This window comes from Etheostoma spectabile, unplaced genomic scaffold (genome assembly GCF_008692095.1).
Source record: "Etheostoma spectabile isolate EspeVRDwgs_2016 unplaced genomic scaffold, UIUC_Espe_1.0 scaffold00019182, whole genome shotgun sequence".
In the NCBI taxonomy this organism is placed as follows: Eukaryota; Metazoa; Chordata; class Actinopteri; order Perciformes; family Percidae; genus Etheostoma; species Etheostoma spectabile.
The window spans coordinates 113088-124272 of NW_022604727.1; the positions used below are offsets into that span (position 1 = coordinate 113088).

General features: G+C 45.9%; 1 long non-coding RNA gene across 2 annotated transcripts; it reads right to left on the bottom strand.

The window, feature by feature from the left end:
* Positions 1–4507: 4507 nt before the first annotated feature.
* On the bottom strand, positions 4508–6678 carry LOC116684016 (uncharacterized). Of its 2 annotated transcripts, none has more exons than XR_004330747.1 (4): positions 6441–6678; positions 5264–5406; positions 4761–4863; positions 4508–4566 (listed from the first exon to the last, which is right to left on the bottom strand). It is a non-coding gene; the product is annotated as an uncharacterized LOC116684016 (long non-coding RNA). The 2 variants fall into 2 exon arrangements; XR_004330746.1 differs by having other exon boundaries at positions 4508–4569.
* Positions 6679–11185: the final 4507 nt, after the last annotated feature.

The following is an 11185-nucleotide window of genomic DNA, read 5'->3' on the forward strand; positions in this document are numbered from 1 at the left end:
CCTAACCCTAACCCTAACCCTAACCCATAACCCAAATAAATATAACCCTTAAGATGATAATAACCCACGTTGTCAGCTTGGCTGCGACGAAGGGTACATCCCTGCTTCTTCAGTTATTTTAAATCATCTTAAAACAATTAATTAAACACTCTACCTAAACTCAAAGGGGAGAGACAGATTGATATGACGGTAACAATACCCTAACCCTAAAAACGTAACCGTTAGTCTAGCATCCCTAACCTGGCCCTAAACTTAGCCATTAGTTTAGCACCCCTAACCCTAAACTTAACCATTAGTCTAGTACGCCTAACCCTAACCCTAACCCTAAACTTAACCATTAGTCTAGTACGCCTAACCCTAACCTAGCCCTAAACTTAACCATTAGTCTAATAGGCCTAACCCTAACCCTGACCCTAAACTTAACCCTTAGTTTAGTACGCCTAACCCTAACCCTAACCCTAAACTTACCATTAGTCTAGTACGCCTAACCCTAACCTAGTCCCTAAACTTAACCATTAGTCTAATATGCCTAACCCTAACCCTGGCCCTAAACTTAACCATTAGTTTAATACACCTAACCCTAACCCTAACCCTAAACTTAACCGTTAGTCTAGTACACCTAACCTTAACCCTGTCCCTAAACTTAACCATTAGTATAGTAGGTCTAAGCCCACCCTAACTGTAACCAAATACTTGGGTCTCTGAACCTAATTTTGACCCAACCTCAACCGCATTCTTACCTTCCTGAAAACGCAACCTACTTGATTAACGTAGGGTGAACTACTTTATGTAACCCTGAGACCAGACAACCGGTCCAAATTAAACAAACGATTTATTGAAACTCAGAGACCAGACAATCGGTCCGAATAAAACGATCCATTGCAAACCTGAGGCCAGACATCCGGTTCAAATCAGATGAATAAAACTCTCTGATGAAAACAGAACCCGAATTGAAAAACTAACCCGAGGCCAGACATACGTCCAAATCAGATGAATAACACTCTCTGATGGGAACAAACAACCCGAATTAGGGTAAAAATAAATAAAAACATTATGGAAAGGATGAATACCTGGCGACGTGTCAGCTCGGCTGCGGCGAAGAGTTCATCTCTGTTTCTCCGGTTATTCAATCTGCTCTATAATACAAAACAAAAAAACGAGACAAACTATGCCTAAACTCAATCTGAGAGGCAAGTTGGTATGGTAGTGGACATTGTAGGAATGGTGAGCTGTCTACTGACGTGCGCCGGCCCGTGCATTCACCTTTGGTCCCTATCGAACTGCCCAGTCGACGGACGACGCAGGGGGATCATCGTATTCACACTCTAACCCTAACCCTAACCCTAACCCTAACCCTAACCCTAACCCTAACCCTAACCCCTAACCCTAACCCTAACCTAACCCTAACCCTAACCCTAACCCCTAACCCTAACCCTAACCCTAACCCTAACCCTAACCTAACCCTAACCCCCTACCCTAACCCTAACCCCCTAACCCTAACCCTAATTAGGGTCAACCCTAACTCTTCCACATTTTAACGGAAGGTCGTAGAACAACGGGACTGATACTGGCATGTTCGTCTGGGCCTCCTGGCCCCAAAATGGCCTCCGTTCACTTTCTGGAATTTCACTTAATTGACTTTTTAAAATTCCTTGAATGACATAGAGCTTTCATTCTTGCACAGCTGAATTTGTAATAATTTGCGCACATTTTGATACTAATTTCATAAGGATTACTCACCATGCAATATTTGACCATCCACCAGAGGGCGCTTGACGTAATAGATGAGAAAATGGAAGTATCCATATTCACATATATTTTATTAATTTTACACTTTAATGGCCTCTCACGTGCCCATATCTTATCCGATGTCAATGATTTCAATACAATGTGATATACTTTTTAAATGCTTTCCATTGGTGCCCGTCCCACATTGCTGATTGCTGATGATTGCAACAAAAATGGAAAGCACTCTCCATTCCATGTTGTATGGGTTAGGGTTGTATGCATAAATCTCTAGGCTTCCATTTTTCATTAGAATCAGCCCGATCCTCACACACCCTTTGAAATAAGAGCCTTTGAAATAAGAGCCTTTGAAATAATTCCAGATTTTCATCTATGAGGAATACAATAGATGAGAATTGGAAGCACTCTCATGGCTTCATAACTCCTCAGTACATGTACCTATAGTCTTACAGTGACCCGTGTTGTATACATCAATCTCTACGCTTCCATTTCACATTAGAATCGCCCGATTCCTCACACACCCTTTGAGATATGAGCCTTTGAAATAATTCCAGATTTTCATCTATGAGTAATACATAGATGAGAATATGGAAGCATCTAAATCTTCATAACTCCTCAGTACATGTACCTGGAGTCTTACTTTGAAATCTGCTGTATGCATCAATCTCTACGCTTCCATTTCACATTAGAATCAGCCCAATTCCTTACACACCCTTTGAAATAAGAACCATTGAAATAATTCCAGATTTCCATCTATGAGCAATACAATAGATGAGAATTTGGAAGCACTCTCATGGCTTCATAACTCCTCAGTACATGTACCTATAGTCATACAGTGACCTGTGTTGTATGCATAAATGTCTAGGCTTTCGTTTATCATTAGAATTAGCCAGATTCCTCAAACGGCCTTTGAAATATGAGCCTTTGAAAAGATTCCAGATTTTAATCTATGAGTAATACAATAGATGAGATATGGAAGCAATCTAAATCTTCATATCCCTCAGTACATGTACCTATAGTCTTCCATGACCTGTGTTGTACGCATCAATCTCTAGGCTTCCATTTCACATTAGAATCAGCCCAACCCTTACACCCCTGACCCTAACCCCTTTGACCCTAACCCAGACCCTAACCTATGACCCTAACCCCTAGACCCTAACCCCAACCCCTCTCCTGGCTTCCTAACTCCTCAACAACATGTACCTATCAGTCTTAAAGTGAGCGAGACGTATGAAAATGTCGTCTGAGCTCCGTTAGCCTAAAAATCCAGAGGAATGTCAGACCCACATTTAAGCTATGAATTAGTTCTAAAGATGCAGAAATACACCTATGCCCATTGATCCATTAGATAACACCCTTACCCTGTCTGTGGGACAGCTTGTAGAGTACGTCCAGCTCCAGAGGGGCACCGGCAGCACATGGTCCTGGAAGAGCTTTTGCAGAGCAGACAGGTCCACTTTAAAGAAAAGAAGAAAAAAAAAAAAAAAAAAACCTCTGTCGGGTCAAAGTCATAGGGGCAAAGCGTCAAGTCCCGGACATGCACCAGGTAAGAGAGCGCCCTGCTGGTAAGGGAAGCCTTGGAGTCTGGGTGGCTCAAGCCGCAAGTGACCAGCACTGCACTGCCCTGATGTTTGAAAGGATGGTTGCAATGGATGGGCGTACATCTGTAGGAAGGTTGTCCTGCCCGTCTTCGACAGCACGCTCGCAATGGCCTGGCCCACGTCCATACTCTCGGTGGGACGCAGGGTTGGTGGTGGGTTGCTTCTGGACAGTGGGGCGGGTCATGTCCTTCTCTGGCAGGTGGTTGAAGGGTCGGAAAAACTCTCAGTTACCTCATTTAGCAGTTCGGCCGCAAGTGTGCCATACAAGCTTGGATTTTTCAGGCTGAAGTCCGGCTCTGTCAGGCTGCTGGGGACGGCGTAGAGCGTCAGGACGTAGCCGCCTTCAACGTTTGATATTTTGTGGCCCAGGCAATTTCTAAGTGCCGCCACGCCTTCTGGGCTGCAGCGTGGCAACCACACGGGACAGGTTCAAATAGATCTCTGCAACCATGCCCCTCGTGTGACGCAACTGGATCATGACGCCGTCGACATCAAACGTATACCGGACGCAGTGGGGATTGGCGAGGCTGGTGCAGGGTGCGGTCCAGTGAAAGTCGGCATGAAGGAATTGGCCAAAGTCTCTGTGATTGCCGACCTCCCTCAGGAGAGCTTTGGTGTTGTCTGAGGCCACGGGGGTGAAGTCTGCGTCCGGTGCGGGGCAGAGAATTGGCGAGGCGCCGGGCCGACATCGTCTCAATCTGCCACCTTTCTCCCCAAGAAGAAAAGAAGAACGTTAAATTCATCGACAAATAGGAGAGAATTTAATGATGTAGTCCAAACGCATTTATTTAAAAGTACTTTACCAGTTTATTACAATTGCAGGAGGCCCACCTTCATATTTATTTCAATGCAAAGAGACCCGGGTTGCAGGTGTGGAACTCTTTAATGCTAGAAAGTGTCATTTTGCGCTCCAATCAGCTTCAAACTTAACCAGATGACTAACGCTAAATCAGGCGAGTACCACCCATGTGTAGAGTGAAGAAACGGATGACGGACTCCACCCCATAGTTGGAAAAGATCAAGGTTTTTTTCAACCATTTAACAAGGAAAATGAAAAGGTGCGAATGAACTGAAAATGACTCACTTTTGGTTCTCTGGGTCTGTCTGAAGGAGCCCCTCTTCCTCCTCTCTCTCTCCTCCTCCTCCTCCTCCTCCTCCTCCTCCTGTTCCCCTAGTACGGCGTCGGCGTCTTTTTCCCCTCCTCCTGCTCCTCCTCCTCCTCCTAACAACAGGTGAAACACATCAGGGAGAAAACACAGAGCAGAGAGTAGAACGAGACGTTTGAAACTGTCGCCTGAGCTCCAGTTAGCCTAAAAATCCAGAGGAATTTCAGACCCACATTTAAGCCAAGAATTAGTTCTGATGATGCAGAAATACACCGATGCCCATGGATCAATTGGATAACACCCTTACCGTCTGTGGGACAGCTTGTAGAGTACGTCCAGCTCAGTTCTGGGCCCAGTCTGGGCCTGTGGCTTGGAGCCTCCTCGCCCTCCATCCTCTCCTGACCTGCTCTCTGCACATGGAAACAAACAGCACAACAGAACGTTGTTGTTGTTGTTGTTGTTTTTTGATCTATGGATTGACTGGCTCACATCAAATTAGGCCAAGTTAAATTGATACATCTCAGTACATCATTTAATTCAGATGACGTACAGACCAAGCAGGTGCTTCTCATCTTGCGTTAGTGTGTTAAATGACATGCAAACGACCCACACACGACTTCTTAAACAATTGACTACTTCAATTTCGAGCCATGTGTTGACCGCCACCCTAACAGACCAAAAACGTCATGAAAACGCACAGGGACTTGCAAAAGCACTCGATTTCTGAATTGACTGAAATAACGTCGACACAAAACTATAAATTCAGTACCTGCGGGTTAAAAGAAAGAAGGGATTTGGGTTGTTCCTCACCTCGAAGATCGAGATCTCCTCTGTGAAACGCAGCTGCTGCTGCCTCATGTGGCTCTCCTCCCTCTGACTTCCTGTGGCTCACACTGATTGCACCTCTTGGGCCAGCTGCGTGACCACTCCCACGTGCAGCCAGGATAAAGGTGCTGCAGGGGGCAAAGAAAGAATGTTGAGGGCTGGCACCCTTAAAAACATGAATTAAAAATAGAAAATAAAAATTGTATTTCTTTGAAATTGTAACAATAAATGAAGTGCATTGAGACAACTCTGACTGCTTTACCAGTTCATTAAAATTGCATTATTCAGGAGGCCCACCTTCATATTTATTTATATTCATTGCCAGGCTGGCTTCGCAATGACAGATGTGCTAGGAGACGTTGCCAGGCAGTTTCCTAAACCCAACCGGGCTATAACAGCAATGCCCCCGGGAGCATTTAATCAGTACTTCCACTTTTACCAGAGTATTCTTTAACACAAGTATCTGTACTTCTACTTAAGTACGGAAAGGGTTAGGGTTACAAGTACAGATACTTGTGTTAAAGAATACTCTGGTAAAAGTGGAAGTACTGATTAAACTTCTTTACTCAAGTAAAAGTAACAAAGTACAGGCTTGGAAATTTACTTAAAGTATAAAAGTAAAAGTAGCCTTGCGAAAGCTACCTGGAGCACAAAAATGTTACTAGAGAGACACTGAGGAACTTCAGTGGACATGGAGGACACGTCTTTATATGGCAAAGGCTACATTTTAAATGGATTTCTGCCAACAGGCCTAAAACATAACATATATGATTATTATGACAGAAACTGGGACTCCAGGTTAATAAGATTCTGACTCATTAGTAAGATATGAATTCAGTGCGTCTCTCTCTCTGTGTGTGTGCGTGTCCCTCTCTCTGTGTGTGTGCGTGTCCCTCTCTCTGTGTGTGTGCGTGTCCCTCTCTCTGTGTGTGTGCGTGTCTGTAGTCAGAACATAGCCTCAGACCGATACCTTCTAACACACGCTTTTAGCTGGTCTACAACACAGACCACAGCGATGCAACGTACATGGATTCATTGTAGGCTACTCGCGTTTCCAGGTGCTCGCAGCCAGCCACTCTGCCCACACGAGCACACCTTGCCACGGCTAGAGCACGCAACAACTGCCACCACAAAGTCGTTTCTGCAAACACACTTGACTCACCCCTCTCTGTCTTCTTTTGCCTTTGACTGTCACTCCTTTCCAACAACGCACTGGGCGGATATATTCCTCCGTTAGCTACAACTCCACCGGCGCCGCTGACGGAAGATAAACAACTGTGTCAACTTCCTGTCATGAAATTGACATGTGACTTCCTTTGGATATCAAATTAAAAGCATCAAAACGGAAGTTGCTGTCTCTTTTGTTGTAATGTCTTGGAAAACAGATCCACTTTTTTAAATTGTCTTCTTTTAAAATAACTTGTTGTGTGTGTGTGTGTGTGTGTGTGTGTGTGTGTGTGTGTGTGTGTGTGTGTGTGTGTGTGTGTGTGTGTGTGTGGGTGTGTGTGTGTGTGTGTGTGTGTGTGTGTCTCTCACTCACTCACACACACTCCCTCCCTAGGCCCAGTAACTGGCTCTGGGTCTGACCTTTGACCTCCATGGCTACAGGCCTCCACTCTAAGCCCCAATAACCAGGACTGAGGCTGGGATAACACCCTCCAGCACCCACATGCTCCCTGCTGAGGCCCAGCAACTGGCTCTGAGTCTGACCTCTGACCTCCAGGGCTCTCAGCCTGCTCCATAAGGCCCAAAAAGATGCAAATGGGTGCAAACTGGCTAAAACAACCCTCGCCTGGCCCTAACCGTAACCCGCACAGACTTGTGCTCGGCACCACTGGAAAGCCAGTAAGTGCTTTTGGGGGGGTGCGTCTAACTGCCTCGCCTCTGGCACCTTCACGTCAAAAGTTACAGGCCAGAGAAAAAGTGCCCCCGGGGTGCACTTCTGCTTCAACCCTCTATCCTGCAGGCCCTTGCTACGAGCAGTTACACATATGTACACGTCCTTTGCTACAGAGAGCAGCTCTGATGTTGCCGTCCCTCTGGTGGCCGCCGGGGACACCGCACCCTCTGACACTTAGAAAAATTGTGTGAAATCTTGCTACAAAGGCTACACATGTGATACTGTGTGTATCCATGGAGTCTCTGGCTCTCTGTATCTCTCTGTCTCTGTGTGTGTGTGCGTGCGTGCTTAGACTTGGACTCCTCTGTATTGAAATTTGCAGCCGCACTTTTAGCAAGAGAAAAAAAAATGAAAAAATAGAAAAAAGACAGTATAAAGACAACAAAGTAACAATAATAACAAATATGAGAACATTTGTCAAATAAACAAAGAAAAGACCATCGACTATCATTAAAGTGTCAGTGTTGAGTCCAGTACTGAAGTGATAAAGGGACCAGGTGTGAATTGAAGTCCAGGTGTGCATGTATGTATGTCTGTGTGTGTACTGTGTGTATGTCTACTGTGTGTATGTATGTGTACTGTGTGTGTGTATGTGTACTGTGTGTGTGTATGTGTGTATGTGTACTGTGTGTATCTATGTATGCGTACTGTATGTTTGCATGTATGTATGTATGTATGCATGTATGTATTGTGTGTGTGTGTGTGTGTGGGTGTGTGTGTGTGTGTGTCTCTCACTCACTCACACACACTCCCTCCCTAGGCCCAGTAACTGGCTCTGGGTCTGACCTTTGACCTCCATGGCTACAGGCCTCCACTCTAAGCCCCAATAACCAGGACTGAGGCTGGGTTAACACCCTCCAGCACCCACATGCTCCCTGCTGAGGCCCAGCAACTGGCTCTGAGTCTGGCCTCTGACCTCCAGGGCTCTCAGCCTGCTCCATAAGGCCCAAAAAGATGCAAATGGGTGCAAACTGGCTAAAACAACCCTCGCCTGGCCCTAACCGTAACCCGCACAGACTTGTGCTCGGCACCACTGGAAAGCCAGTAAGTGCTTTTGGGGGGGTGCGTCTAACTGCCTCGCCTCTGGCACCTTCACGTCAAAAGTTACAGGCCAGAGAAAAAGTGCCCCCGGGGTGCACTTCTGCTTCAACCCTCTATCCTGCAGGCCCTTGCTACGAGCAGTTACACATATGTACACGTCCTTTGCTACAGAGAGCAGCTCTGATGTTGCCGTCCCTCTGGTGGCCGCCGGGGACACCGCACCCTCTGACACTTAGAAAAATTGTGTGAAATCTTGCTACAAAGGCTACACATGTGATACTGTGTGTATCCATGGAGTCTCTGGCTCTCTGTATCTCTCTGTCTCTGTGTGTGTGTGCGTGCGTGCTTAGACTTGGACTCCTCTGTATTGAAATTTGCAGCCGCACTTTTAGCAAGAGAAAAATAAATGAAAAAATAGAAAAAAGACAGTATAAAGACAACAAAGTAACAACAATAACAAATATGAGAACATTTGTCAAATAAACAAAGAAAAGACCATCGACTATCATTAAAGTGTCAGTGTTGAGTCCAGTACTGAAGTGATAAAGGGACCAGGTGTGAATTGAAGTCCAGGTGTGCATGTATGTATGTCTGTGTGTGTACTGTGTGTATGTCTACTGTGTGTATGTATGTGTACTGTGTGTGTGTATGTGTACTGTGTGTGTGTATGTGTGTATGTGTACTGTGTGTATCTATGTATGCGTACTGTATGTTTGCATGTATGTATGTATGTATGCATGTATGTTGTGTGTGTGTGTGTGTGTGTGTGTGTGTGTGTGTGTCTCTCACTCACTCACACACACTCCCTCCCTAGGCCCAGTAACTGGCTCTGGGTCTGACCTTTGACCTCCATGGCTACAGGCCTCCACTCTAAGCCCCAATAACCAGGACTGAGGCTGGGTTAACACCCTCCAGCACCCACATGCTCCCTGCTGAGGCCCAGCAACTGGCTCTGAGTCTGGCCTCTGACCTCCAGGGCTCTCAGCCTGCTCCATAAGGCCCAAAAAGATGCAAATGGGTGCAAACTGGCTAAAACAACCCTCGCCTGGCCCTAACCGTAACCCGCACAGACTTGTGCTCGGCACCACTGGAAAGCCAGTAAGTGCTTTTGGGGGGGTGCGTCTAACTGCCTCGCCTCTGGCACCTTCACGTCAAAAGTTACAGGCCAGAGAAAAAGTGCCCCCGGGGTGCACTTCTGCTTCAACCCTCTATCCTGCAGGCCCTTGCTACGAGCAGTTACACATATGTACACGTCCTTTGCTACAGAGAGCAGCTCTGATGTTGCCGTCCCTCTGGTGGCCGCCGGGGACACCGCACCCTCTGACACTTAGAAAAATTGTGTGAAATCTTGCTACAAAGGCTACACATGTGATACTGTGTGTATCCATGGAGTCTCTGGCTCTCTGTATCTCTCTGTCTCTGTGTGTGTGTGCGTGCGTGCTTAGACTTGGACTCCTCTGTATTGAAATTTGCAGCCGCACTTTTAGCAAGAGAAAAATAAATGAAAAAATAGAAAAAAGACAGTATAAAGACAACAAAGTAACAATAATAACAAATATGAGAACATTTGTCAAATAAACAAAGAAAAGACCATCGACTATCATTAAAGTGTCAGTGTTGAGTCCAGTACTGAAGTGATAAAGGGACCAGGTGTGAATTGAAGTCCAGGTGTGCATGTATGTATGTCTGTGTGTGTACTGTGTGTATGTCTACTGTGTGTATGTATGTGTACTGTGTGTGTGTATGTGTACTGTGTGTGTGTATGTGTGTATGTGTACTGTGTGTATCTATGTATGCGTACTGTATGTTTGCATGTATGTATGTATGTATGCATGTATGTATTGTGTGTGTGTGTGTGTGGGTGTGTGTGTGTGTGTGTGTGTGTCTCTCACTCACTCACACACACTCCCTCCCTAGGCCCAGTAACTGGCTCTGGGTCTGACCTTTGACCTCCATGGCTACAGGCCTCCACTCTAAGCCCCATAACCAGGACTGAGGCTGGGTTAACACGCTCCAGCACCCACATGCTCCCTGCTGAGGCCCAGCAACTGGCTCTGAGTCTGGCCTCTGACCTCCAGGGCTCTCAGCCTGCTCCATAAGGCCCAAAAAGATGCAAATGGGTGCAAACTGGCTAAAACAACCCTCGCCTGGCCCTAACCGTAACCCGCACAGACTTGTGCTCGGCACCACTGGAAAGCCAGTAAGTGCTTTTGGGGGGGTGCGTCTAACTGCCTCGCCTCTGGCACCTTCACGTCAAAAGTTACAGGCCAGAGAAAAAGTGCCCCCGGGGTGCACTTCTGCTTCAACCCTCTATCCTGCAGGCCCTTGCTACGAGCAGTTACACATATGTACACGTCCTTTGCTACAGAGAGCAGCTCTGATGTTGCCGTCCCTCTGGTGGCCGCCGGGGACACCGCACCCTCTGACACTTAGAAAAATTGTGTGAAATCTTGCTACAAAGGCTACACATGTGATACTGTGTGTATCCATGGAGTCTCTGGCTCTCTGTATCTCTCTGTCTCTGTGTGTGTGTGCGTGCGTGCTTAGACTTGGACTCCTCTGTATTGAAATTTGCAGCCGCACTTTTAGCAAGAGAAAAATAAATGAAAAAATAGAAAAAAGACAGTATAAAGACAACAAAGTAACAATAATAACAAATATGAGAACATTTGTCAAATAAACAAAGAAAAGACCATCGACTATCATTAAAGTGTCAGTGTTGAGTCCAGTACTGAAGTGATAAAGTGACCAGGTGTGAATTGAAGTCCAGGTGTGCATGTATGTATGTCTGTGTGTGTACTGTGTGTATGTCTACTGTGTGTATGTATGTGTACTGTGTGTGTGTATGTGTACTGTGTGTGTGTATCTATGTATGTGTACTGTATGTTTGCATGTATGTATGTATGTATGTATGTATGTATTTATTGTGTGTGTGTGTGTGTGTGTGTGTGTGTATGTATGTCTGT